Source organism: Rhinopithecus bieti, unplaced genomic scaffold (assembly GCF_001698545.2).
Source record: "Rhinopithecus bieti isolate Rb0 unplaced genomic scaffold, ASM169854v2 scaffold_42745, whole genome shotgun sequence".
NCBI lineage: Eukaryota > Metazoa > Chordata > Mammalia > Primates > Cercopithecidae > Rhinopithecus > Rhinopithecus bieti.
Genome location: NW_016819184.1, coordinates 5,600,682 through 5,628,373, shown reverse-complemented (window position 1 = coordinate 5,628,373; position 27,692 = coordinate 5,600,682).

Below are 27,692 nucleotides of genomic sequence, written 5' to 3'. Positions count from 1 at the left end.
TTTTTGCTTTTAAACACGTATTTTTGTTTTATCGTGATTTATGCTTTAAAGAGGTTCTGTTTTGATGGGTTTCCAGGATTTGTTTCAAGATTTAGAGCTCCTTTTAGCAGTTCCTGTAGTGGTGGCTTGGTAATGGCAAATTCTCTCAGCATTTGTTTGTCTGAAAACGGCTGTATCTTTCCTTCATATATGATGCTGAGTTTCGCCAGACACAAAATTCTTGGCTGATAATTGTTTTGTTTGAGGAGGTAGAAGATAAGGCCCCAATCTCTCCTAGCTTATTAGGTTTCTGCTGAGAAATCTCCTGTTAATCTGATAGGTTTTCCTTTATAGGTTACCTGGTGTTTCTGTCTCACAGCTCTTAAGATTCTTTCCTTCATCTTAACTTTGGATAACCTGATGACAATGTGCCTAGACGATGATCTTTTTGTGATGAATTTTCCAGGTGTTCTTTGTGTTTCTTGTATTTGGATGTCTAGGTCTTTAGCAAGGCCAGGGAAGTTTTCCTCAATTATTCCCCCAAATATGTTTTCCAAACTTTTAGAATTCTCTTCTTCCTCAAGAACACCGACTGTTCTTAAGTTTGATTGTTTAACATAATCCCAGACTTCTTGGAGACTTTGTTCATATTTTCTTATTCTTTTTCTTTGTCTTCGTTGCATTGGGTTAATTCAAAAACCTTGTCTTCAAGCTCTGAATTTTTTTCTTCTACTCATTGAATTCTATTGCTGAAACTTTCCAGAGCATTTCGCATTTCTGAAAGTGCGTCCAAAGTATCCTGAATTTTTGATTGCTTTTTCTTTAAGCTATCTGTTTCCTTGAATATTTCTCATTTCACTTCTTGTATCATTTTTTGGATTTCCTTGCATTGGGTTTCTCCTTTCTCTGGTCCCTCCCTGATTAGCTTAATAACTAACCTCCTGAATTCTTTTTCAGGTAAATTGGGGATTTCTTCTCTTCTTGGTTTGGATCCATTGCTGGTGAGCTAGTGTGATTTTTGGAGGGTGTTGAAGAGCCTTGTTTTGTCATATTACCAGGGTTGGTTTTCTGGTTCCTTTTTATTTTGGATAGGTTCTGTCAGAGGGAAGGTCTAGGGCTGAAGGCTGTTGTTCAGATTCTTTTTGTGTCACAGGTGTTCCCTTGATGCAGTACTCTTCCCCTTTTCCTATGGATGTGGCTTGCTGTGAGATGAACTGTAGTGATTGTTGTCTCTCTTCTGGGTCTAGTCACCCAGTAAGTCTACCCATCTACCCAACTCCGGGCTGGTACTGTGAGTTGTCTGCACAGAGTCCTGTGATGTGAACCATCTGTGGGTCTCTCAGTCATGGATACCAGAGCCTGTTCTGGTGGAAGTAGTGGGGGTGTGCAATGGACTCCGTGAGGGTCTTCAGCTTTGGTGGTTTAATGCTCTATTTTTTTGCTGGTTGACCTCCTGCCAGGAGGTGGCACTTTGCAGAAAGCATCAGCTGTAGTAGTATAGAGAGGGACCAGCAGTGGGCAAGGCCCTAGAACTCCCAAGATTACATGCCCTTTGTCTCCTGCTACCAGGGTGGGCAGGGAAGGACCATCAGATGGGGATGGGGTAGGCATATCTGAGCTCAGACTCTCCTTGGGTGGGTCTTGCTGTAGCTGCTGTAGGGGATAGGGGCGAGATTCCCAGGCCACTGGACTTGTGTACCTAGGAGAATTATGGCTGCCTCTGCTAAGTCAGGCAGGTTGTCAGGAAAGTAGGGGAAAGCTGGCAGTCACAGGCCTTACTCAGCTCCCACGCAAACCGAAGGGCTAGTCTCTCCCACCACTCCCCCACCAATAACTCCAAGTCTGTTTCCAAGTGGTGGGCGAGAGGGGCTTGAAAACTTGCCCCAGGCTACCCAGCTGCCAGCTGCGAAAGAAAAGGGCTTGGTTCTTCCCCAGCCTGTGAAGTCTGCACACTGGATTTGCACCCTCCCCCGAGTTCTGGCCAAAAGGCCTTACAAAGTTCAGCTTGAGAATTCCTTTTGCCTGTGGAGTTTTGCTCCCTGCTCCTCTGGTCACCCTCCCTGTGGATCCCTGTGGTGCCGTAGGAATGACATGCTAGGGGACCCAGAGAGCTCCCAGGGCCTTTCTGCTGCTTCCTCTACGCCTGTATTTCGCTCGGCTCTCTAAATTGGCTCAGCTCCAGGTAAGGTTGGAAACTTCTGCAAACAGACCTTCAGCTTCTCCACTGGGGGTGTGTGTTTGGGAGGGGAGGGTCTCTCTTTCCCACTTCTGCAGTTGGGGCACTCACAGTATTTGGGGTGTCTCCCGGGTCCTGCAGGAGCGGTCTGCTTCCTTCAGAGGGTCTATGGGTTCTCTAAGGATTGCTGGTTTGTGCAGCATAAAACCTTTTCCTCCTAGTCCAAGATGGCTGCTGGAGCTGTAGCCATTACATCTTTTGGGCAGAAGGAAGAAGGAGGACATAAATAATGTCTTCTATTAAAGACAACACATGTTGCACACACCCCTTCGGTTCATATCCCATTGGCCTGAACATAGTCCAACGTCCAGTTTTTGGTTTGTTTGTTTTGTTTTGCTTCGTTTCGTTTTCATGGCAGGCTTATACCCAGGTAAAACTTGGGGGTTCCAGTATTAAGAAAGAAAAGACGGGTTTGGTGGGTAATTTGCAGTTTCTTTCCCAGAACCTGGTAGAGGCCTCCCAATTAGTCGTGTCTTCCAACAGACACACCTAATGGGTCTCTATTCTTCTTGGCAGTTGGCTAAGAGGGCCAGTGTTCTCTTTCCAAACACTTCCTCTGAAGCACATTCCAGTATTATTCTCCAATACATCATTCTTCCTGTCTCTCCCCATGAAATGCAGAGTCCACAAGGGCAGGGGCCTTGTCTGCCTGGCCCTGTTTTGAATTCCCAGCTTCTGAATATCTGCTGAATGAATGAATGAATGAGCCAGGGAGAGACGCTTTGACTCTGTGCTATGGTCAATAACAAGTTCACACAGGTGCTCCTGCTTAGGAAACCACACTTCAAACATTTGCATGCCTATGGCCTAAGGCTGAGACCATTTTGGAGGCATCTGAAAGCCCTTTGCTGAGAGCAGTGTGCAAACATGCAGTGTCCTGTTCATCCCTGCTTTGGTACATGCAGTGCCTGACTCATAGGGATCTTGTCTGCCATATAAAAAGATGCCAGCTATTCTTATGAGGAAAATGAAACAAGCACAAAAAAGGAACCTGGTTTTAAAGCTCTTTAACTTTCCCCAGGGAGCCAGTGTCTATTTCTATATAATATCCCAAGCCCCAGATGAAACATGCAAACCATACTCATCATGTCAAATAAGTGGTGTGAAGGTTTTTGCTTTTGCACACTCACTTAGAGGTCACAGAGACCTGGATAAGGAACGATGTCCAAAGAGCTGCAAACACAAACCATATTCTAAAAAAGAGAAAAGGAACCTCTGCAAGTTTCTGTAAAAAGTGTCTGTGTCTTGCAAGAGTAACCAAAAGTTGTGGTATTCCAGCACCACCAATAGAAAAGTGAGTGATTCACACACACACACATGCATGAATAGCTCTAAAAAGTCCAAGAGGTAGATGAATAAGGAAATAAATAAAATGTATGAAAAACAGATATACAAAAGACTACAATATATGGAAAACCACTCACCTCCATTAGAAATCAAATTAATTATTTTCAACTTCAAACTGAAAAACATTTTTAAAAATCATACTCAGTGCTGGCAAATATGCAGTGAAGTGGTCAACTGCACAGCCGACTGCACACACTGCTAACAGAGTGCACAGGTGCATAGTTTTCTGGAAAGCAGTTTGGAAATGTGCATCCAAAACCTCAAAAATGTGCACAGTACCTTTGACTCAGTAGGTCTCTTCTAATAATTTATCCTAAAATACTCATTTATTTATTCAATAAATAATTATTGATTGCCTGATGTATGCCATTTGCGGGGCTAGTTACTAAATATTGAGGGAGGAATTAAGAAAACATATTCCCTGCCCCTGTGAACTGCCACTTGATCCAACAGTCCAACTCCTGGTTGTCTGCCCAGAGGAAAATAAGTCATTACGTGAAAAAGATACTTACAGACTCATGTTTATAGCAGCACAATTTGCATTTGCAAAAATATGTAACCAGCCCACATGGCCATCAATCAACGAGTGGATAAAGAAAATGTGATATATATATATATATACACACACACCATGGAATACTACTCAGCCATGAAAAGGAATGAAATAATGGCATTTGCAGCAAGCTGGATGGAATTAGAGGCCATGATTCTAAGTGAAGTAACTCAGGAATGGAAAACCAAACATCGTGTATTCTCACTCATAAGTGGGAGCTAAGCTATGAGGATGCAAAGGCATGAGAAGGATACAATGGACTTTGGTGATTTGGGGAAAGGGTAGGAGGTGGGTGGGGGATAAAGACTACACACTGGGTACAGTCTGGGTACAGTGTACACCGCTCAGGTGATGGGTGCACCAAAATCTCAGAAATCACCACTAAAGAACTTACTCATGTAACCAAACACCACCTGTTCCCCAAAAACCTATTGAGATAAAATAAAATGAATTGTAAAATTCAAAAAATTAGATGAGGAAACATACAATAAACAAATAAAGCAACAAATAAATAAGTATCCATTGCGATCGTTGCTGAGAAGGGTGCTGTGTTAACATGGTGGAGAGACAGAATCACTGGTGATGACGTAAGTTTTCTCTGAGAAGGTGATGTTTAATCCAAGTTCTGAAAGATGAAGAACCAGCCATGAGAAGAGTGTTAGGTTCCAGGTGCAAATGTTCTGAGTTTGGAAAGCTCTTGCAGGGCTCAAGGAGCCAGAGAGAGGTCAGGATGCCTGGGGTAGCAACCAAGGGAGCATGAGATACAGGCGGAGAGGAGTAGGAGCAGGGAAGGGAAGTTGAGATGTCAGTTGGACGTTATGCCGTAGACAATGGGGAGTATTGGAATGTTCTTGAGCGGGAGAGTAACACAATCACAGTTGTACTTTGGGAAGCTCAATCTAGACATTTTATAAAATCAAAGGGGCAAAGAAAACCACACTGAAGGTAGGGAGCCTCACTGAGAAGCCATTGCCATCCATGGCTGGGAGTCTATGAGGGACAGATAGAAGGGGAGCTCTGAGGAAGAATCACGTGATTTGGCCATTGATGGCCCTGGGTGGCCAGGAAACGGGAGGAGCTGGAGATGTCTCCACCCATGCCTAGTAGAATGGTGGGTCAATGAACAGCCAAGGAAACCACAGGATGAGATGGCTCTGGGGAAAGATGAAGAATCTCAATTTGAACATCTGAGTTGAAGCCCACGGCTTCCTTCAGGGACCCTTCCAGATCACTCCCCGGCGTGGAGCCTTCATCTTCCCTGGACTCACCCACCCAGGACAAAACTCAGCGTTTCAAAGTTCAGCCCAACAGAAAGACCGAGAATAGAATGGGAAACCAATTTTCTTTCCTTCTCCACTCCCCATTTCTTTCTTTTCATGATTCCAATTAAAAATTCCAAAGTCAAATGTTTCCTCAGGGCATTTTTATTCTGGTAAAATTGGGAGAACTCTCCTCCCATTCCCCTTTGCCGGTTCAAGAAAAGCGACATTAATATGCTTATACCAAGATTGCCTTTTCCTGAGAGACTGCAGAGGCTCCGGAGCCCTCGGTGGGGAATCCCAGCTTGACTTAGCACTTTTCCCAAAGGGTTACATTTGTTGGCAGTGCTGTCTCAGAAATAACTCCCTCACCGGCAATGGAAGTCTTTTTATAAAGGATGCTGGCGGGGTCTTTCCTGGAGGGGAATTATTCCTCGAGGCAAAGGTGACCCCCACGAGGCCTTCCGGTCCACTCAGACATCTCTGGGGAGGGAGTGAGGCTGCAGGCCCGACTGCCTTTTGCTGCTTTCTCCTCATGTAAAACGGGGTGTTTAATGCCATGCTTATTTCTCTGGAAATATTGTGTGGGCTCAGGCAGGCGGTTGTAATGTAGGCATGGCCACTGCCGAGAATAGAAATGAAGCAATTGTGTCCCGTGGCTGGGCCCACATAAAGCACGCTTCAGAAAACAAACACAGCTCGCTGGGAAGGCCCATGCAGGCGACAGCCACGCAGGCCTCCTGAAGCATGTTCGCTGCCAGGCCGAGAATTCTAAGGAGCACCAGTGCGTTGATTTGGGCCACTTATGTCATGAAAACGTTTCGTCGTAGAGGAAGATGGTTCTGAATGGACCCACCGTGTAACTCAAGTCTAAATCTGCTTGCGGAAGTCCTATTGAAACGGGCAGTATTCGGGCTATGCAATAAATCAGTTTGTGAAAATATAATTTCCTGCCAGCTGTTCTGAATAAGGCTCTTGTAAGACAATTGTGTAGTCAGGAGGAGAAATGATTCCCTCTTCCATTAGGAAATTGTTGGGTTTTTTTCCCCCTGGTGATTTTAAATCTTGCATGAGGGTAGATGTAAAGTAAGAAATGAGATGTTTACAACATATTGAGAAACAGGTTTTTAATACTGCAAAACCCTTCTGATCACAAATTCAGGTGATTGTGAGATTTCATTCAACTCCAAAACTCACACCGAAAACTCGCATCCTTAGCAGTTAAGGGAGACTGGTGCTAAGGATGCCCATTTAAAGAAAGGAAATCTTCCTGCTCCAGCTGCCGAGATGGCTGCAAAGCCTCAATAGAATTTCTTTCCGTGGAAAGAACTGCAGGCTTCCCCTGACAGAGGCCCAGCCAGCAGGCGACTTCTCCAGAACCACATAAAAGGAAATTAAAATGTGTTATTTTCTGGGGAGCACCCTTAAGCGGTGGAAACAGATCTTTGCTTTTTTCTTTTGTTTTTAATTATGAAATACTTCAAACAGAGAAAAGTATAGAAAAATAATATAAGACTATCCTCCACCAAGATCAAGCATTTGCCATAGTTGCTTAAAATCAATCTCTCTCTCTCTTTCTGTCTCTCTCTCCTAAATGGCTTAAAACCAGCTAAAACCACCCATTTTTCATTATTTCCCTCTTCTTCAGAAGTAACCCCTGCCCTGAAATGGTGCGGGTCATTCACATCCTGATTTTACTCTGTTTACAACAAATATATGGCTCCATAGCTATATGGACTCTTACATGTTTTTAAAAACTCACTTAAATGGTAATCATTCTGTATGTATTATTATCTTCTTGAAACTTATTTTTCCCCTCAAAATTATATTTTGGATGAAGAGACACACCATGTTCTTGACTAAAGGACCATAATCATAAAGATGTCAGTTCTACCTAACTTAATTTACAGATTGAATACAATTGTGGTTTTTAAAATACCACCAGGTTTTTTTTTCTGGACCTCAGTAAATTGATTATGAAGTTTATTTGAATGAACAAAACACAAAGCTAGCCAGGAGAACCTAGAAAAAGAAGAGCCATACGGGGCCAGCACTACCAGACATTAACACATACTGCAAAGCCTGTAATTAGGAGTTTGGTATTGGCACATGAATAACCAGACAGACCAATGGGACCGAAAGAAAGTCCAGAAAGAGATTCAACTGCATCTGGAAAGTTATGATATGAGAAAGCCAGCTTCACAAATCTGCATGAAGAGATGATTTCTTTTTAATAAGTGGGCTTGAGATAAGTGGACAGCCATATGAAAAAAGTCAGCCCTGGAACTCACATCACACGCTGGGGTAAAATCTAAAATGGGTCAGACATTTACATATAAAAACAGAAACCCTCTAGGTGCGAGAGAAAACTACGAGAAAGGCTTATACAACCTGAATGTGGGGAAAACTTTCTTACCAAAAAGACTATTACATTTGAGTGCACTGAAAGAAAACCCTTTTGCATGGCAAAACCACCCGCAAGCAAAGTAGAAAGATAAACCATGCCTGGGTGGAGATCCCTGGGACTCCTGTCTCCAGGTGGCATCAGAGAGGGTCTGGGTCACCCCGGGGTCAGTGGGCAGTTGGGTTCACTTTCTAGGCTGGAGGCCACGGAAGCTGTCTAGTTGAGCACATGGGTCCTGGGGCCCAGTTATCTGCATTGGAATCTGGCTCCCCCACTTTTTAGCCACGTGACCTGGGGAAAATTATTTAAGCTCCCTGGACCTATTTTCCCACACATAATGAAAGGCTAATAATACCAGTGCCTAGTCCTAGGGTCGTGAGGAGGAATAAATGAGTTTATCTGCATGAAATGCTTTCAACACTACCTGGAATATTCTAGAATTCAATGTTAGCTCTTACTTCCTGAGGCCCACAGCTTCCTATGAAACCAATGTCCAGGTAGTAAACTAGCTGCAGGGTTCTTTTCCCTCCAGCCACTGGTTTCCAGGCTCAGGACTCTGGAGAGAGGTAGCTGTGGAAGATCTCTCAGGTCGCCCCTCCAGCAGCCTGAGTTGGCCAGGGCTGCCTTTCTCAGTCATGGACTCCTGAGGATCTTAGGAAAGCTAGGAGCCCTCTCTTTAAAATCTGTGCATGGCCAGGCACAGTGGCTCACGCCTGTAATCCCAGCACTTTGGGAGGCCGAGGCGGGCGGATCACGAGGTCAGGAGATCGAGACCATCCTGGCTAACATGGTGAAACCCTGTCTCTACTGAAAATCCAAAAAAATTAGCCGGGCGTGGTGGCGGGCGCCTGTAGTCCCAGTTACTTGGGAGGCTGAGGCAGGAGAATGGCATGAACCCGGGAGGTGGAGCTTGCAGTGAGCCGAATCACGCCACTGCACTGCAGCCTGGGCGACAGTGCAAGACTCCATCTCACCAAAAAAAAAAAAAATCTGTGCATAAGATTTCAGGGATTTCCCTTTTCCCTGAAAGTCTGACAGCCCCAGGATGGAGGTTTGGTGACCATTATTTTTGAGCCAAAAACGATGACTCGTGGCCTGCCGTATGAGACACAGAGAAAAGGACAAAGAAAATGCTTTGGATCTAGACCACGTGGTCACTGCATGAGCTGGGAGGACAGAGCCATGCAGGGAGCTCACCCTCTCTCCAGGGAAGGCTGTCTCTAACCTCACCTATAGCTCTGAGGCTTCCTGGGCACAGAAGTGATGCTGGTGCATATTTGAGCAGCTCAATCTTGAGAATGTTCGGGAAAAGTATTGAGAGTCCCTACTGGGGGACAGGGACAGGGCAGGAATGGGGACACTTTCCTGGGAACTTGGAAGGTTTGAGATGCTGCCATGAGGTCCTATTGTCATTGTCATGAAAAAGACAATAACTACGGTGACAATGATGGGGAAGAAAGAGAAGGAGATAGGGAAGAAGAAGGAATCGGAGCAGGCAGTGGGCACCTGCAGAAGGGAATTTTCTGGAGACATTTTGAAGCTAGATTATGCAAGGGAGTGGGGTCAGGAGGTCTTTAATGCTACTCTGAGAAGGTTGGGTAGGGTGCCTCTGGAAGTTTTGGAGAGAGGACTCAAGGGCATAATGTAGCAGAAAGATAATCTGGCAGCATCTAGAGACCAAATGTGATATAAGTTGGAAATGGAGTGCTGGGCACATGAGACTCTGTTTAGAGCAGCCGGGCAGGACTCGGTGCCTTGGCGGGATTGAGAAGGATGCAGGTGGAGGTGGGCACCCTCAGGGGCTGGCCGTGTGCTGCAGTTACCAGGGTCATAGCTGCCTTCCTTCAGACTTTAGGCACCCTGCATAACAGCTTACCAAGCAACTAATTCTCGAAATTGTACAGGGAGCACATTATTATTCATATTTTATAGATGAGGTAGCTGAGGTAAGAAGAATTTAGCATCAATTTCCTGCACCCAGCAGTTCAATAACATGGTACTTAGCAGACTGGGATCTAAGATTGAAGATCACCCCTGTAACTCCTTGCTGAGTGACCCTGGGCAATTTGCTCCACCCCTCTAAGCCTCCATCTGTAAAGATCAAATTGAAATAACATGTGAGATGCTCAGCAAGTGCCAAGTACACGGTAACCACTAAAGAACTATTGCTTAGCCTGGTATGGTGGTGCACACATGTAGTCTCAGCTACTTGGGAGGCTGGAGGTGGGACTCCAAAACACTGAGGCTACAGTGAGCTGATATAGCGTCACTGCATTCCAGCCTGGGTGACAGAGTGAGGCTGTATTAGTCCCTTTTCATACTGCTGATAAAGACATACCCAAGACTGGGCAATTTACAAAAGAAAGAGGTTTATTGGATTTACAGTTCCACATGGCTGGGGAGGCCTCACAATCACGGTGGAAGATGAAAGGCACATCTCACATGGCGGCAGACAAGAGTAGAGAGCTTGTGCAGGGAAAGTCCCATTTTTAAAACCATCAGATCTCATGAGACTTCTTCACTATCATGAAAACAGCATGGAAAAGACCTGCCCCCCCAATTCAATTACCTCCCACTGGGTCCCTCCCACAACACATGGAAATTCAAGATGAGATTTGGGTGGGGACACAGCCAAACCATATCAAAGATGCTGTCTCAAAAAAAAAAAAAAGCTATTGCTATTGTTATCATCAATATTATTCATGCTGAATGGACACTACCCAAGACCAAGGTCAGAACTCCCATTGTCACTTCCTAGCTGGGTATCCTTTAGACATACTTGGGCCCTCTGAGTCAGTATCCTCCCAATGAATGGGAGCCAATCCCACCCCACCTTGCAGTTACCAAGGATAACATTCAGAAATCACTGAAAGAGAGGGCCCTTTAGTCTAGCTCCCAAAGATGAACTTGTAAAGCTAAATCTAGTTTAACATATAACTCCTGATTTCCCAACAGCCAGTAGCATGTGGCTGCTTCCGCCCCACAATGGAATTGGAAGCAAATTCTTCAAACAACTTTCCTGTTTGCTCTGCAGCAGGGAGACAATAAATACCACTTAAATAGACTGTGCCAGGCGTCAGGATTTTTCTGGGTGCCAACCTTCCTCCATCAGGACTCACTTCTGTTTAAGCTGATGCAGATTTCAGACTTTAAATAGAAATGATAAATTATTGACTATCATGGTGATTGATTATCAGACTGTCTGCTGACCACCAAATTGCTCCGATTGTCTCCCGAATGAAAATTCCATAAGTCATTAGTGTGAGCCTGCACCAACATCCGTCACGTTAATGATGCGGCTGCAATCACTCCTTGACACTAATTACCTTTTCTAACTAATTTTGAATGCGGAATTTTGCTAATGACTGAGACCCACTGTAAAAGGCCCCATTTTCTCCAAGTGTTCCATAATCTATGGTACCTTCATGCTCATATCACAGTTATTAACACTGCACCAGATCCTGCCTGCTCCTGTGTCGGCAGCCTTTAAATAGAGAGAACTTTATTCCAGGCTCCTTGACATAAACATAGTTCTATCTGGAGAATTCCCAAAAAGTGAGTTTCTGGAGAGGCAGGGTCTGCATGGATAGATTTCTAACTTGTAGAAACAATCACAAAAAATGTTTAAGCCATAGATCTTTCATGGCTATGGGAAGGGATGGGCAGCACTGCCTACTCACCATGTGCTAGCTCTGCACTTGGATTTTTCACACACACTGGTGTATAAGGTCCTTACTATGACTCTGTGAGACAGCTATTATCAGCTCATTTTACAGATGAAGTACCTGGGACCTGGAGATTTTAAGTGACCACCCCAATGACACACAGCTTGTAAATAGTGATTACAAGAAACTGGAGTTGTGGCAGGCAGTGTTGTCTATCAGTGATCCCCGCCTCCAAGTAGAATCTCTTCCCCATGAGTGTGGCCAAGATCTGGCGACATTTCTGATGAATAGAATGTGGCAAGAGTGATGGGTCATCATTTCTGAGATTCAGTCCCAGCAGACTGCTGTCCATCTTGCTCCATTTTCCTCTGTCCACATGCTCAGTCCCTTGGAGGGAAACCATGTTGTGAGCTGCTCCATAGAGAGCACCGTGTGACAAGAACTGAGGGTGGCCTCTGGCTAACAGCCACTGAGGAACTGAGGTTTTTACTACAACAGCCTGTGTGGAACCAAATCCTGCTGAACATGAGTGGCCTTGGAATAGGATCCTCACTGGCAGAGCCTTCAGATGAGACCACAGCCCCAGCCAACATCTTGATTCCAGCCTTGTGAGAGGCCCTGAGTCAGAGGACCCTGGTTCTTGATCCACAGCAACTGTGAAGTAATAAATGTGTGTGATTTTATGCACCTAGGTTTTGGGATAACTTGTTTTTACAGCAAAAGATAACTAAAATAAAGATCAAACATAGGTTGGAATGATACCAAAGCCCTTGTTTGCTTCCCTCTATAAATTTTCTTAAATCACAGCAATAATATTATATAATACATGACAACCATCTGTATTGATTGTTTTTGGTTCAGAATTCTGACATAAGTAATTAAAATTAGAAGCCCATCTTTACCTTGCCTTCAACCATCTACTTCTTCCCCAGAGGAAGCACTGTTTACAGTTTTGCATATCTTCTCTGATCTTTCCTATATATCTAGATACACACACATAATTTTATTAAAACATAAACAGGGTTCTATGCATATTTTTCTGTGATTCACTTTTTTTTACTTAATAATGTATCCTGAACATCTCTCCAAGTTGGTGTATAAAAAGCTCTTCCTCGTTCTTTTCAACAACTGCAGAACATTCAGGAGGATGGATTTGCTATCACTTCTTTAAACACCATCCCTACTGATGGACAATTGTTTCCAACAAACTGCGGCAAATATCCTTATACATAAAGTTTGTGCATGTGTATACTAATTTCTGCAAAAGAGATTTCTAAAAATGGAATTGCTAGGTCCCAAGATACATGTTTTTTAAAGTTTGGGTCACTTCTTATGCATCACATTGCATCCTCAAATGAAAATAAAACTAAAAGTCACCAGGTCTCATCATTGCTCCAAGATATATGGCATATATACTCTGTGAATCTCAGATAGTACACCCACGGGAGGTCTTGGGACAGAGGCTGGGCATCCCAAGCCTTGCAGGCAACAAAATTCATAGGGTCAGCCCTCTTTCTCCTCTAGATAGCTTAGAGCATCCTGAAAATTATCTTTCCTTTTGATTTTTTTTGGGGGGGGGATGCGGTGGTAAATCAAACAGAATCCAAAAGGTGAAAGGGGCAGAGACCTACATCATGGCAGCCAGCCTTCAGGTCCAGCTGTTCTCAGACTTGCTACAAAGCCTGGGCTGAGTCATTGTCCCTACCTAGCTTCAGTTTAGCAACTCATTGAGGGGTTGGACAAGAGGGGCCTCCAGGTCCCTCCTGCATGAGGTTGCAGACTCGGTTCAGGAAAGCTGTAAAGAATTGCCCTTCTGTATCACTGGCCATGGGGCCATGTGCAAGTCTCTTATCCCCTCAAGCAGGGAGATTAAAAAACAGCTATTTGAGAGGTATACATTTAATCCACACATTTATTAGGCAACTGGTGAGCCAGGCACCAGAGTTGCAGAGATGGGTATATGTGATCCCCATCCCTAAAATGCTCAGAGGCCAGGGAAAAGGTCAGACTCTAGCAGCGGGAGCCTGGGACCCCAGTGCTGTTCCCCATCAAAGCAAGGTACAGAGGGTGTGGGGTTGGGCGCAAAGGCATTGAGCTCTTTACTAAATCCCCTGCACTGGCACACAGCCAAACAGAAGGAAATGGCATTGTTTTATCCAGTTCTCTGGTGCCTTACAGTTGAATGTGCAATCAGGATGGCTTTGATGTTGATTATTGAAGAGAAGTCCTAGAGAATCTGCAGAAGGGGACCTTGTCAAATCCACTCAAAATCTTCAGCCTAAAAGATGAGAGTCAAGAGCAGGTGTGGTCTCCAGGAAAATGACTGCAGTTGATTTTCTGTTCTAGGCAAAATGGAGATTAGATATTTCCCAATGAAGTTTCAAGTGCAAAAACCTTAGCAACAACAAAATCATGAAAACAGCATTCCACATACTGGAAATGTAGAATCTTGAGATTTGTTTAAGCTTTGCAGAAAGTGGCATAAAGTTGAAGCACAACAAATACTCAAACCAGTGAATTCGTTATCTCCAGATTTATCCTACTCAAAGTGTGGTCTTCAGCTCAGCCACATCAGCACCACTTGGGAGCTTGTTAGAAATACCATCAGGCCCCACCTCAGACCTACAGCATCAGAATCTGCATTTTAACAAGATGCCCAGATGGTTTGCATTAAGGTTCTGGTCATCAGGGTCCTGGTTGACCAAGGTAGAAACTTCTGCCTAATTCAGCCAGGCCTTACACCCTTGGAGAACTAGTGATCTGTGATTACTCTTTGGCAGTTAGTGACAAGCACTGGTCCTGATACCTCTGGACTCAGCTACCAGGCATTCTGGGACCTCAGGTGAGGACGGACCAGTGGTAAAAACACAATGCTGGCAGCTGGCCCAGCCACAGAGGTGGGCACAGAGAGACAGCCATCCACCTATAAAGGGTCATGGCAAGCTCAGGCTTGGTTTGGGCTGGAATTGATTCGGATTGAACTTCCACACTCTGGGAGGAGGCCCAGTGCAGGTCTCGCTGTTGTTTGTTGGAACACCTTCATTTCTCAGCCATTGTTACTTCAAATCCCTATGCTCAGCCACATGAAGACCCACAGGGCACCAAAGCAATGCAGAGGAGGGCACGATAGCTCATCTTCCAAGGTCAGAAGCCCTTGAAGCCAAACTGGCACCAGCTACAACCAACAGGAAGCCCAGTTAAGTCTGAAAATACAAACTCCCGGCCAGGTGCGGTGGCTCATGCCCGTAATCCCAGCGCTTTGGGAGGCTGAAGAAGGTGGATCACTGAGGTCAGGAGTTTGAGACCAGCCTGGCCAACATGGCAAAACCCAATCTCGACTAAAAGTATAAAAAAAATTAGCCGGGCAAGGTGGGGCACACCTGTAATCCCAGCTACTCAGGAGGCTGAGGCACAAGAATCACTTGAACCTGGGAGTCGGAAGTTGCAGTGAGCTGAGATTGTGCCACTGCACTCCAGCCTGGGTGACAGAGTGAGACTCTGTCTCAAAAAAAAAAAAAAAAAAAACTCCTCTCCAAGGGATAATCTGCTCTTCTCTGGTCTTTGTTGGTCCAAGACTGATGTTCCTTCTTCTTCATCTTGCCCCTGAAAATTTACTGGAGAACAGCCACCCTACAGGCCCAACAAACTTTCAAACAGGAAGCATGCTTAAATCTGCAATGGTCATTCATTCCTCCAATTCCACAATTATTTACTGAATGGTGGAAGCAATCATAATAACAGAGGTGGCCATAGTTGCTACCATGCACTGAGCATTTGCTGTGAGTTACCTCCCCGCTCTCCTAGTGGCCTCTTAAATTTTGAGGGTAGGATATTGGGTCTAAAATCTCCCACTCACCTCCTCTGGCTCCTGCCAAAAACAACACATATGAGGAATCACTGGCAAGGATTCTCATTGCCAAATGTGAAATACAGTATGCATCTTCTCCACAGCTAGGCAAGCACCCAGCAGTCCCTGGTGCAAAGCTTCTTGGGAAAGCTGAGCTAATGCGTGGGCTTGAGGCCTGAAAGATTCCTGCAGTGCACTCCCTCCTGTGGAGAGTGGTTCAGTGGAACAGATGCTGAGTCCACGCACCCACCCAGGCCCGGGAACAAGGACAGCTGGGTTGCCAACCCTCCTGACTGCAGGTGAAACTGAGCATGGCTGTAAACATGTATCACCTTTCAAGAAAATGACTGTGTCTGCTAGTAAAACATGACCCAGAGAAGGCCAGACTCTTCCAACCAATTCAGCAACTTCTCCCTTTGTGGGAAAGAGGGAATCCGGATGGGCAGAGAGGCCAGAATCTTTCCCATGTGGCCCCACCTCTATTAGCAAGACTGAGATATGTTGGGGATGACAGATGCCCTAGGAGATGGTGCCAGGACTAAGCATGGGACATCCTAGTGAGCAAGATGGACCTACGCACCTCCCAGAACCCACTGTGTGTTAGCAGACAAACGCAGTTTGGGTTGGCAGCAAAGCTTCCCCAAGAGTCTACGGAAATTTGAGCGGCATGAACAGAGGTTGGTGGGACAAGCACAGGCATGGCAGCCACACTCTGTGGGTTCTTCTAGAGTTCCCACAGAAAAGAGAGGAAAAGCTCTAGTAAGGTGTTGATCAGACCCCACTGATATTGGGGACTTTCCTGAGGTCCGGGACTGCAAGTAGAGACAAACTTGTGTTTAGCTTTGTCTGCAAGAAAAAAGATACAGGAAGCGCTGGGCTTTTCTACAAATGTGGAGAGATCTGTCCTGGGGGAGAAGGGGAGGCAGGAGCCATGGAATGAAATCCCAAAACACTGTATGAGTTTCTTGTGGCTGCTGTAACAAATACCACAAACTTGGTGGCTTAAAACAACACTAATGTATTTTCTCACAGTTCTGGAGGTCAGAAGGCCAAAATGGGCATCACTGAGCCAGAATCACAGTGTTGTCAGGGCTGTATGCTCTCCAGAGGCTCTAGGGGAGAAAAATTCCCAGCCTCTTCCAGCCTCTGCAGCCATCCAGGGCCTGTGGCTGCATGGCTCCAGCCTCTGCCTCTGTGGCCACAGTGCCTTCTCCTCTTCTCTTCAAACCTCCGTCTCTCACAAGGACACACTCAGATAATCCAGTATAACCTCCCCCAGCTAAATGAGATGATTAACCTAATCACATTAGCAAAGACTCTTTTCCCAAATAAGGTAACATTTACAGGTTCCAGAGATGAGGACCTGATATCTTTGAGGGGCCATATACAGCCTACCACAGACACCAGTTTGGGATCTTGAGAAAGGGCTTTCCTGCAACCTGGGCTGTCCAAGGTCAGAATGGGCTACTCCCCAGCAGTGGGCCCTGCAGCAGATGCACTCAGCCACCCCCTAGGTCCCTTCAGCATTCTTCTCTGGTTGCCAAATGCTGCTTACTACAAACCTACAACTGTCTGCCTGAGGACTTCTTGCTACTGTAAGAGCTCACTTAGCTCATGGACTGTATGTGCCAGAAGGGCTAAAGAATAAGTCTCCAGAGGCAGCCCTCAAGCCGTGAATGATGAGACATGGAGGATCAATACCCCAGATTCCACACCCCTCGGGTGCGGTAACTCTGAGCTGGGTTCCATATTGATGCTCAGAGTTTTTCAGTGTGAGCTCCCATTGCCCACAGCTAGAAAATGGCTTGATAATACACCTTTTACTGACTTATTTACCTTTCCTCACTCACCTCCCTACTGAAGTTACCTAAGACCACCTCCTTAGAAGAAAAAAAAAAAAAGCTACTTACAAGGGTCTTCTCTCAGGGGATCCCAATTTAAGACAGTTTGTGTTAGAAGTGGTCCTGAAATTGGATCTTTTGCCAGTGTGATGGCAGAAGGGTGCCTCTGTGGGTAGTCAGGTGACCCCTGGTATGCTGGGCATCACAATTGCAGAGACACTCACTCTGCCGAGTTGGGATAGGGTATGGGTGGGACAGGATGCACTGGCTAGCAAAATAGCTCTAGCATAATAGCTGTAGCTCCAGAGGGCCATATGGCAATGACAATATAAGGATTGCTAACTGTCACTGACTGCTATCAAAATTCTAAAGGAAGAAAATGACAGGCTCAGGCCAGCCATCTAGCTACTCGGGGCATGGTGCAAAAGTTAGGTGTCCTCCAGAAGAGCATTAGAACTATCCTTACCCTGCATAGCCAGGGGCAGGCCGTGTTGAAAATCAGGCTAAGAATCTGATGGTGGAGGGGCAGAGTTACAGAGGCTGGATTCATGGCCCCAGCAAGCTTCCTATGCTAAAGCCAAAGCCATGATAAGGAAGAAGTGGGTCCTAGAAACCTAGAGTTGGGGCACATGGGAGGGAGGAACTTAATCCTGCATATGCCCCTGAACTGTTGGGGCCAGCAGAGGCAGTGCCCTCCTCTTTGTCCCCATCTCCGGGGAGACCACGCAGGGCCTCATTTGACTCAGGTGCCTTGTGCAATGATGCTTGCCCTTATCAGTAGATGCTCTCTCCCCTCATGGCTTCTAGACTGATAATGAAGGCCAAGACTCAGGTGTTCAACTGGGAAGCACTGACCTGCTCTGGGAGGAGAGGGCTATCTCACCGTGTGGTGTAGGACCTGGCAGAATGAACCAACATGAACAAGGAGGACACGTCTAGGAGCAGATAATAAAGGCACTGGGCCAGGAGGGGGTAAGCATAATGCTGGATGAAAGAGAGTTTATCAATGTGGGGCACTGTCCCATGACTTGGGATCTAACATCATGGTACGGACACCAAGAGATGGTCTTAGTAACCTGCTGAGACTGCTGCTTGAGGCTTAGGAGAAACTGGGGAGGAGATGTGGGAACTAGCTTGGTAGAGAGTCTAGAAATGGGTTACAAGGCTCCCAGAGGGGAGTACACTAGACTAGATTAATTATGTAAGACGAAAGAACCCGCCTTCACTAAAGTGATAGTGAGAGAAGCGCTTCGTCCCTGAGAGGTTCAGTAGTGGTGACCCACCATAGGCCAGGGTGGATGGTAGGGGTGCTGTGATGGAACCAGGTTCTCCAGCATCTGTGGAAATGCTGGGATTCCAGAATCACAGAGGCCAGCTGGTGGCACTTAACCATCAGAAGTAGGAGATGATGTATTAACAGCAGGCAGCAAGGATGGAATGGCAAACAGGAGGCTTTGACCCACAGAGACCTGTGGGGAGGGCTAATAGACCACTGCACTCCTGAGGACAGGCCAGATAGACAGCCGATGAGGGTACTGCTCAAATTCTAAAACCAAAAAGGCGAAGAGCAGGTGTGCAGAAGCCTGCTGTCAGCCACTGCAATGGAGACTTGTGGTCTCTCACCTGCTCTGCAGACCTAAGCCAGAGTCCATTGATTGTAGGAGAGGCCAGATGTCTGTGGCAGGTGATGTCAATGCTCCAACCATATCCCCTCACCCATACCCCTGTGGTGCATACTGGCCAACTTCCAATGCATTTCATTCCTCCAGGGCTTCCTCTGCTCACCAGAACCTGATTTATTATTGCCTGCTCCACATGCTTGGAGCACCATGGAATTATCGAGTGCAGCAGGGGTGGGAAATAAACCCCACAAAGAGTCAGGGATCTGGCACATCAGTGAAGCTGCCAGTTCAAGAACTACCTGTTGTGCCTTGCAAAAAAAAAGATAGAGGCACAATACTTGACAGGCCTTCTTGGAATCTGGAGACATCCCATATCTGGGAATAGTGTTCTAGCACATTCACTGGATGGGGCAGATGGCTGCCAGTTTGAGTGGGTCCCAGAGTAAGAGAGGACTCTACAGTACATTTAGGCTGTGGACTAAGTGGCTCTGCTATGTGGGCCAGTGACCTGGCATATTCCATGGTGCTGGAAGTACCCATGGTAGACCAGGAAGCAGGATGGAGCCTTCAGAAAGCCTCCTTCTTTAAGTTTCTGTTTGTTTTAAAAGAACTAGGACCAGCCACCACCTTGAAGAATCAGTGACAGACAAAACAAACCTAACATGAGGCCCAAGAGGATCTAAGCAGTGCAAGGGGTGGACTGTAGCAGACACTCTTGGTGTCCCCCAAAGAAATAGAACTAATTAGAGATATAAACATGTATACATTGACAGAGAGAGAGAGAGATTGTAGCAAAACCACCATGATGACTGATGTTTGACTCATGCAGACCAAGGTGTTCCACAGAAAGGCCTTTAAACAATGCCTGTAGCATAGATAGCCCCTCATAAAGATATTGTCTGACCTCCCAAGTGGACAAGAGTTTTGCAAGGAAGTCTGAGGCATGACCAGCTGCACATGTTTTACCCTAAAAGCTTGCTATAGGAGGGATATATTCTGGAGGGTGGGTGCAGGAATCCACTGTCTCTCAGCCATCTGAGACATCACTTCTGTTCATAAGGCCCTATTAAATGTTTCTGAGAAATTGGGTTTGTCAGCTCTTTCTTCAGCCTCTCAGCTCCCTTGGCCTTTGGGGATAGGTTTGCATAGACCTGCTCACCGTGGCACAGAAATTTATTTTAAGGAATTGGCCCATATGCTTGTGGGGGCTGGCAAGTACAAAATTTATAGGATAGGCCAGCAGGCTGGAATATTGGGCAGGCGTGCTGTTGGTGCAGTATGGAGTCTGAAATCTGTAGGGCAGGCCAGCAGACTGGAAGGTCAGGCAGGAGTTAATGCTCCAATCTTGTGGCAAAATTTCTTCTTCAGAAAACCTCAGGTTTTGCTCTTAAGGCCCTCTACTGATTGGACGAGATCCACCCACATTATCAAGTATAATTTCCTTTATTTAAAGCCAACTGATTGTACGTGTTAACTACATCTACCAAATACCTTTGCAGAAACGCGTAGATTCATGTTTAATAAACTAGTGCCATTCTCTGGTGAAGCTGATACATGAAACTAACCACTGCTGACCCTGCCCTCCACCCCCCTTGTCTGTGGCATTCACCTCTACCTCTACATGTCAACAGCTGCTAACCTCAGACACCTGGGATGCTCTGCCTGCATTAGTCAGCTCCAGCTTTCAGAACAAAATACCGCAGACTGGGTGGCTAAGATAATAAATATTTACTTCTCACCGTTCTAGAAGCTAGGGAGTCCAACATCATGGTACCAGTCAATTCGGTTCCTGGCAAGGGCCCATTTCCTGGTTCACTAATGACACCTTTCTGTGTCCTCACATGCTAGAGAGAGAGCAAGAGGGCTCTCCCGTCTCTTTTGTGAGGTCACTAATCCCAGCACAAGGGTTCCACCCTCATGACCTAATCATCCCAAAGTCCCCACTCGCTAATACCATCACCCTGGGATCAGGTCTTCAACATATGAATGTGGGGGGTATGCAAACACGCAGTTTGTTCCTCTGCCCTTTTTTTTTTTTTTTTTTTTTTTTTTTGAGACAGTCTCTCTCTGTTACCCAGGCTGGAGTGCAGTGGCACTATCTTGGCTCACTGCAACCTCCGCCTGCTGGGCTCAAGCAATTCTCCTGCCTCAGCCTCCCAAGTAACTGGAATTACAGGCGCCCAGCTAATTTTTGTATTTTCAGTAGAGACGGGGTTTTGCCATGCTGACCAGGCTGGTCTTGAACTCCTGATCTCAGGTGATCCACCAGCCTCTGAAAGTGCTGGGATTACAGGCTTGAGCCACTGTGACCGGCCCTTCCTCTGCCTTTCTGTTCTATTCAGTTCTTCAACAGATCGGCTGACACCCACTCATACTGGAGAGGGCAGTCAACTTCACTGAGGCCGCTGATTCCAGTGCTAAGCTCAGCCAGAAACACCCACAGACACACCCAGAAATAATGCTTAGCCAAATACCTGGGCAGTCTGTAACCCGGCCACATTAACACATAAACTTAACCATCCCAGGCTGGGCACGGTGGCTCACACCTGTAATACCAGGACTTTGGAAGGCCAAGGCCAAAAGATCACATGAAGCTAGGAGTTCAAGACCAGCCTGGCCAACATGGTGAAACCCCATTTCTACTAAAAATACAAAAACTAGGTGGGCCTGGTGGCACATGCCTGTAATTCCAGCTATTCAGGAGACTGAGGCAGGAGAACCATTTGAACCTGGGAGACGAAGTTTGCAGTGAACTGAGATCCCACTACTGCACTCCAGCCTGGCAGACAGGGCGAGACTCTGTCTCAAAAAAAAAAAAAAAATTAAATTAAATAAATAATAATAATAATAAAAATCACAGTCCTCAAGGCATAGAACATTCGACCTCTAAAAGTCTCAGTGATCTGAAAGGCCAGCCCTCATTTCACAGGGTGAGAGGGTGAGGTTTGGAAAGGGTGACACGCGGCCCCAGATGTCCTTAGCTCCTGGCCAGTGCCAGTTGGTCTCACCTGCCTGGTTATTTATTCCAGAGTGGATGCACAGTGATAGGAGTTCTGGTCTCTGCTCCAGTACTTACGATGCAGCCCCAGGTGAGTGACAACTTCTTGGAGCCTCAGTTTCTGCATCATCAATGTGAGAATGGTAGCAGTTCCTCTTTCATAGAATTATAGGGAGCATTAATACATGGGACTCATCTATGAAAAGGACTCCACATGGTGCCTGAGGTAAGGAAGTGCTCAAATAAATGTTAGACATTTCCTAAGGATTGATGTGATATGCCACAGAGAGCTTCAAAAATACTACCAGGAACCATGCTTTTAATTTATAAGGCTTTCTAACCCACAAATACAGCTAATCTCCTCCCCCCATAAAATTCATACAATTTTCCAAAAATTTCAAGATTGATAGTACCCTTGGTCAAAGCATCACCCGGGGCAGCCATCAAAATCCAGCACATCCTGTCTATTTCATCCTGGGCTGAGAGCCGGCTGCAAGACTGTGTGATTTGTTGGCAAGGGTCCTGGAGGGTCCATTAAGCAGAGGAGGCTGGGCAGAAAGATCTGTTTAATTCCCACATTCCAAGGGGTTGTTATTCAACTCACCCTCCTCCCTTCCATCCAAGGGTAAATCAAAAGCTGCCATCATTGGCTTCCATTCACCAGGAGACCTATAGATCAGCGGCCGGCACTCTGCACCCAGCCTCACCTCTGTCCCATGGTACTCCACACCCAGGAAGCAGCAGGCAAGTTTAATTAGTCCTCGAGGCTGTTCCTCATTAACAATCCATCCCCTCCTGGTTCCCAAACACCTTGAGATCTGTCTCCATTAAAGTCTGGGAGGAATGACCCCAGTTTGAGCTTCACACTCATTAGCTGCTGAGGCCAGTTGGGGGTGAGCTGCTGGCTGTGAGATGAGACCTGTGGTTGGCTGTGAAATTAATGAATTTTTCTTCCTTAACCTCCTGAGCCTGCATGATCTACCCATGGCCAGTAAATAATCAAAGGCCCAAAGGACACGTTATTGCAATAAACACCCAGAGTTTTCTAGTTAATAAAGTATCATGAATTCTGCATTTTATCCAGAGGAACACATTTTTAAAAATACACTGAACAATAAAGCGGCACAGAACAGAACTGTATCTTTCTGGAGAAGTCCAGAGGCTAAGCTGTACATCTCAGGGCCTCGGCAGCAAAATCCTCAGCTGAGTCTGGGCAGAGCAGGAAGAGGAGGGTTAACCAGGACTGCTGAGATTGAGGGCGCTACAGCGCTGCTCTGGCTGAACACACTCTCCAGTTGTTTTGTAACTGGTGGGCATAGCCAAGTTTCCCCAGACAGCACAAAGCCCCCAGTCTGCAGAGAGAGTCCATGGGTGGGGTAGGGGTTCTCAGAGTGGCCCCCGTGCTGGTGACTTCAGTGGGAGCTTTGTCTGAGATGGGGGGACATGAGGCCAACCCAACCACGCTAATGGAGGCCAAGAGAACAAGAAGGAAATTCATTTATTAAGGACCAGTTTGCACTGTAAGATATTAATCCTTCCCTTTTAAAATTCATTCCTTACCTGACTTCCCTAATAAAGACAAAGTGTTCACTTCCTTGGGTACTTAATCTATGTCAGACCCTAGGGTAAGCATTTTACATATTTCCTCCCCAAGGCCGCATGGCGAGCCCTGTGGATTTGCTGCCTGGAAGGAATCCACAACCACCTTCCCTGGCCTTCCTCTGCTAAAGACTCTAAGGGGTCCATTGTCTAGACCTTGTTGAAATTGGGGTGATCATCCACCATGTTTCTGGCCAAGAAGATGTAAGTCAAAGGCCCTAGGGAAGGCTCCCCTCCTTCCTGACCAGAGTCGCTTATTCTTCTTTCTAACTGGAACATAGATGAGAGGCTGGAAGTAGAGCAGTCATTTTGAGGCCACGAGGCAGCATGAGGACAGACCCAATATGCTAAAATTGGGGGACAGGGGAAAGACAGAAGGAGTCTGAGCCCTGTGGGGAAGACCTGATGGGCCATTGCAAGAACCCCAGACCTGCTGCTCTGGATTTCTCTCTAGGTGAATGTTTTAAAATAAACTTCACACCTATGCCAGCTGAGTGCTCTGTTATCCCTAGTGAAAAGCAGTTTTTGTTTTGAGTTTTGTTGTTGTTGTTTGTTTGTTTTTTGAGATGGAGTCTCTCTGTCACCCAGTGGAGTGCAGTGGCGTGATCCCAGCTTATGGCAATCTCCGCCTTCTGGGCTTAAGTGATTCTCCAACCTCAGCCTCCCAAGTAGCTGGGACTGAGGCACACGCCACCACACTCGAATAATTTTTGTATTTTTAGTAGAGACAGGGTTTCACCGTGTTGGCCAGGCTGATCTTAAACTCCTGGCCTCAAGTGATCCACCCACCTCGGCCTCCCAAAGTGCTGGGATTACAGGCGTGAGCCACCACCACTATGTGAAAAGCATTTCTAACCAATACATCCCCATTCTCTAGATGCGGAAAGTCAAACCGGTGGGGTGACTGCTGAAGGCCACCTGGGAGCAAGCAGTGGGACTAGGATTCACTGTGACTGTGCATTTCTTGTCACTTGGTCCTCCCTGCCATCACCCAGTGCCCCAGCAAGGAATCACATGCATACAATTTGCAAGTGTTTTTATTGTCACCTGTCTCGAATGCATGAACTCAGAGACAAGGCTCAAACAATCCACGTATAAAACTGACAGCTATAATTAAAGCAATGATAATATTAATCCTAATAATAGCTAACCTATCTCATTTAACCTGACAACAACCCTAGGAGGTCATTACTTCTCACCAGGGGAAACTGAGGCACAGAGTGGGTAGATAACTTTCCCAAGATCTCACAGCCAGGGAATAAACCGAGTTTGAAACCCAGGCAGCCTGGCCCCGAGGCCCCCATGCTGACCACTGCCAGTGTGGGCAGGAGCAGATCTCAGTAGCTCATGGTACACGCTCCCTTTGAATGTCCCAGGTGAAACCGCCTGCCCCACCACCCCTCCCCAGGATGCCCAGGGTTCTATCTGTGCCCCCACACTCCTGTCAGTGAGGAACAGAGGCAGGAAGGGTGCAGACGCTGGCTGGACCATCTTTGGTCCCTTGTTGGGCTCTTTTCCTGAGGCTGACAGGTGGCCTTCTCACTTTGCTTGCCCTCCACTTATTCATCCTGAGCCAGCCTGCTTACCAGACTGACTTGTCCAAAGTTGGGTCCACAACAAGAACAGACAACACATTGATGCAAAGTCTACAGAGTCTTTATTTCACTCCAAAACAGAGAAACCAGAGTCCCCTTCCCTCTCTCTTGTTCTTTCTCTCCTCTTCCCTCCCCTTTCCTTTGCATCCTTTATATGCTATCCCATTGCATCTTTAAAAAGCTACCTCTGCAGGGCCACCCATTTATGCGACCTGGAGCTGGGAGGGCACTGGCCAGCATCCGATCCAAGCTCCTCTTGGTGGCCATGAGCCACGTGACCTCAGACGAGAAGCCTCCTGCCTCACTTTCCTCAATGGGAAACTTCTTTCCATGAATTAGAAAACAAATAGATCGAAAAGCCAGCAGGGAAGGGTCCGAGGGAAGCCAAAGGGGAAGTGCAGCCAGGAAAACACTGCCAGCTCTGCGCCCACAGCAAGATTCTGGGTTCAGAGTGTCAGCCAGGGTCCCTTTCCAATCTCACGGTGGAAGAGCGAGCAGCCCAGGGGCCAGCCAGGCACTGCACTCCGTCACCACTGACTGTGGACCTCTCACCGGGGAGCAGGTGGTGCCACGCTCATCAGTGCAGACTCGCAGCCATGCTGCCCACGTTCAGACACTGGCGCTTCCTCTTGCAGCTGAGATGCCTCAGCCCATGGCGCTGCCTCTCTGCCTCAGTTGCCCCTTCTGTGAAATGAGAATCAAAGCAATACCTGTCCCTGCAGGTTGGGAGGACCCATGGAGAGGACATATGTAAATATATTTGAACGCTGATGTGCACACAAACATTCTCAACAGAGGGTTCGTATTTGTGTTGGTTTTAGTGGAGGATCTCTGAGATATAGGCACTGCTTCCAATCTTACTAGGGGAAGGAAACAGGAACGCTCTTAATGTTAACAAGAGGAAGAAGGGAGAAATCGCCATCCCCACTTTGTAAAGATGGAAGCTGGGACTCAGAGAGGCTGAGCTGCCCAAGGTCACACAGCTAACAACACAACTGTGACTCAGACCAGGTCTTCTGACTTGGGTACACTGTTCACACTCACTTGGACAGAGTTGAGGACCAGGACCCAGGGCTTCTGGCTGTCTCTGAGAGGACCATCCAGGTCCTAAGGACTCAGCCCAAAGCTCAAGGAAAGAGGACAGGTTTTCCAGGAAACCTCACAGTGGACTTCTCTGCCCACACTGGTCCCTTCTAGAGCTCCTGGGTTGGTCTTAGTGAAGGCGGCTCAAGAGGGCTTCGATGGCCTCATCACTCAGAGGATAGACAAGGAGGTAATGACGTGAGATTGGCCCCTGAGAGGGGAAAGCTCTGAGTTCCTACTCTAGAAGCCCAAGCCTCCTCCCCTCCCTGGTATGTTTTGGCAACTTGGGAAATAGATGTGGGTTATGCAACCCTTGCCATCCCCACGGCCTGTTCTCTCTAACATAACAGGTGCCCTTTGTGGTAAAGAGGAACAATTCTGACACAAGGCTTCAACTCTGCTGCCTGAGGATATGGAATGAGACAGCGGACCTGCATCAGGTCAGGGCTGATCCAGGGGAAGCAGACTGGAGCCATGAGGAGTGACAGCCTTCAACAGTGGCATGTCCCACCCCAGCTGTGTTTTTGCCACCCTCCTCTTTCCATGAGAAAGCACCATCATTTATGCCTCTCTGCAGCCAGGGAAATTTTTCAAGTTTTACTCTTTTTGTTTTATCACAATAGAAGTTTCTTGGATTTCCAAAAATAAGATCACGTTTCAGTATTAACTGACTGGTTCATGGAGCACCTGTCCCAGCTCCCGACTCCCAGGTCCCAACACACACTTCAGCTGCACGTCTCCACCCAGAGGCTAACTTGCTGTCATGAGCAGGTGGTACAGAATGTGATGCGGCCCCCACAGACCTGTGCAATGCTGCCTGGAATGCCAGAAGACCAGGGGCAGGCCCAGCCTTGCTGAGGAGCCCACGCTATTTTTAATACATGTCTCAGCCAGAACCAGGTCCCGGGGTGCCACAGAAGGCGCCATTCTGTACTCGTAAAAAGCAAAGTCTGACATGCGCTGGCTGAAGGCGCCAAAAGAAATGGGTGCCAGCCCATTTCCAAGGATTTGGCTCCCAATATGCATCTAAGACACAGACACAGCATGTGGAGTGGTGTCTGAGCACCACGCCAGGCCCACAGGGAGCCAGGAAGGGCCCATCCCACAGGGCTGCCTACCCGCCGCCCACCACTGCAGTGGGCTTGCAGACTGCATGGTCAGCCTGTTTCTTCCCGCATTCTGACCCCTCTGAGCTTCCTTGACTCGGGGATTCCTCGTCTGGTGGCCAATCTCACGTTTCTACCTCCTTGACTGACCTCTGAGAGCAATGAGACCATCCAAGCCACATTGAGCCTCCTTCCCCAGAACCAACGTTCAGAATCAAACGGTAAGGACCTAGCAGTGTCCACTGCAATCGGGGGCAATGCGCTGTGCCAGTGTGAGCTCTGCTGTCCTCACAACAGCCACATTTGTCAGTTGCGATTGCATCGGTTTTCAGAAATGCCAACTGAGGTTTAGTGAGATTTCAGAAGTCTGTCCTGAACGGCCCCCGAGCCAGCCCTAGCACGCTGTCTTGAACATAGGGAGCATGTAATAGACATCTGAAGAAGGAATGGCAAGTGGACCCCTGCTGTGTCTACCTTGAGCAGAAGTGGCAGCAAGGAGAAGAGAAGGGGGTCCTCCCAGACATTCAGGGCCATCAGAGCGACATGTGAGCCAGCCAG